This window comes from Penaeus monodon, chromosome 42 (assembly GCF_015228065.2).
Source record: "Penaeus monodon isolate SGIC_2016 chromosome 42, NSTDA_Pmon_1, whole genome shotgun sequence".
Lineage (NCBI taxonomy): Eukaryota > Metazoa > Arthropoda > Malacostraca > Decapoda > Penaeidae > Penaeus > Penaeus monodon.
In genome coordinates this window covers 30,789,021-30,791,520 of record NC_051427.1, presented here as the reverse complement: position 1 = coordinate 30,791,520, position 2,500 = coordinate 30,789,021, and the positions used below count along the sequence as shown (strand labels likewise).

The 2,500-nt window shown below is 37.8% G+C and overlaps 1 non-coding gene across 1 annotated transcript; it reads left to right on the top strand.

The window, feature by feature from the left end:
- Positions 1-1,611: 1,611 nt before the first annotated feature.
- Trnav-cac lies at positions 1,612-1,684 on the top strand. The gene has a single exon. It is a non-coding gene; the product is annotated as a tRNA-Val (tRNA).
- Positions 1,685-2,500: the final 816 nt, after the last annotated feature.

Sequence of the window (2,500 nt, the reverse complement as noted above, 5' to 3'; positions counted from 1 at the left end):
TACAAGAATTTATGCAATTCAAATAAACATTCATGGATAGAAGCAAACACGGTAACTAGAGACGTACTTAATATCACAACAAGAGAAAAAAAGCGCTAGAAAGGCATGAAGAGAGGGAAAGCAACAGGTGAAGACGGAATTAGTAGAGACCTTATATTAGAGGCATTAACTGCAACAGTGAAACTAGCCAATCTTTTTAACAAATGCCTTATCAACGGAAAAACTCCGAAAGCCTGGAAAAATGCAACAATTATTTTGATACATAAAAAGGGGATAGAAAGGATCTAAAAAAAAAAAAATACCGACCATAAGCCTCCTTTCAGTTACTTACAAACTGTTCACAAAAGTCATCACAACTCGCATCTCTGACCGTCTGGATCCTAACCAGCCTAGAGAACAAGCAGGCTTCCGCAGTGGATTCTCAACAACAGACCGCATCCACACGCTCATCCAAATAAGAAAAAAATAAAAGAATATAGGAAACCTCTGTGTATGGCATTCACCGATTACAAAAAAAGTATTTGTCTCTGTATAAATAACATCAGTACTAGAAGCTTATCCAAAGACAAGGAGTAGAGGAGGTATATTGTAAAATATTGGAAGATATATACGTAGATGGGACAGCATCCATCAAGCCCCACACGGAAATCGAAAAAATACCAATTAAAAAGAGTGTTAGACAGGATGACACCACCTCACCAAAACTGTTTACAGCTTGCCTTGAGGACATATTCAGGAATCTAGAATGGAACGGAAAGGGTATCTAAATAGGAGACGAACACCTAAACAATATAAGATTTACAGACGATATTCTCTTCAGCGAATCAGTAAATGAACTGCGGCAATTAATAGACGATCTGAATAGAGAAAGTCTGAAAGTTAAACTTAGGATAACAAGAAAAAGATGGGGTCATGTTCAACAGAATAGTTCAATTGAACAGATGCATGTACAAGCGAATGCTAGAGTGGACAACTCATACAACTCATACAGAGTAGTGGACAACTCATATAGAGAAACACATCTAGCAAAGAGTAAATAAAGCGACGCATCAATCCAGGCTAGTGCCTTCAGCAGACACAGAAGCATACTAAGAGGTTCCTTGCCATTATGTTTAAAAAGAAAAGTCTTTAACCAATCCCGGGCGGAAACATATATCTACATATATTTTATGGATCAGAAAAATGGACTACAACCAAATTACTGGAGAGGAAACTAATGAGTGCCCAGAGAGGGATGGAGAGATTGATGCTGGGAATTAGCCTAAGAGATCAGATGAGGGCTAGGTGGATCAGGGAACAGACAAAAGTGCAAGATATATTTGGGAGCATCAAAATGAAAAAAATGGCAATGGACATATATGTCAGAGACAGGACCACACATGGAAAAAGAAAGTGACAAGCTGGGTTATAGATAACATAAAGAAGCCAAGGGCCAGACGAATAACAAATTGGCATAACGAAATAATGAAATTTGGGGGCCAAGACTAGAAACAAAAAAGCGTGTGTGTGTGTGTGTGTGTGTGTGTGTGTGTGTGTGTGTGTGTGTGTGTGTGTGTGTAAACACGCAGACATCAATTTACTTAGAGTATATTCCGCAATTTACAAAAACAGGTTTCCGTAGTGTAGTGGTTATCACGTGCGCTTCACACGCGCAAGGTTCCCGGTTCGATCCCGGGCGGAAACATATATCTAAATATATTTTAATTATGTAATCTGATAATTGGCAATAGTGATATCAGGTCATGGAGAGAATAGTTTTATATGAGTGTGCCTCCGGATCTCTCCTTTGTGCGCGAAATACAGAAAGAGAGGGGGAGGGACTTATAAGGGAAGGGTTAGATGGCTGTTGGGTGTAAATATATGTAATTAACAGCATTAGTCTGTGGAGATACTAATTTACGATAAATCCAATATTTCTTTTCTTCTACAAAGCCTATTTTGCTGGTGGTAGTACTTGCATACATATATACATATGGATAAAATAAATAAATAAGTAAATAAAAGTAACAATAAAAACACACACACACATATACATACATACGCATACATACATACATATATATATATATATATATATATATATATATATATATATATATATATATATATATATATATATATATATATGTATATATGTGTGTGTGTGTGTGTGTGTGTGTGTGTCAGTATATGAAATATAGACACCACATTAAATACGAAATGCTGACTGTTTGTAGGAAACTCATTCTTCCTGTTCCTCCATGGGGCAGAGCTAACGGACCTGCCAAGGGGGGGAAAAAGTTCTATCCGTCCCCGTCTGCTTCTCCAGGGGACGGAACCCACGCCAAGTTGACCTGACCTTCAACTAATCCGAACCAGAGCGATCGCCTTGTCTCCTTCACAGTTTACAGACGGTGAAAATCAGACGGGAATTCTGGCTCATCTTGAACACCACATCTTGCTTCTATGCTTCCTTTATGATATATTATTTTTGTTGTTATCTGGCGTTTGAGTCATTTTC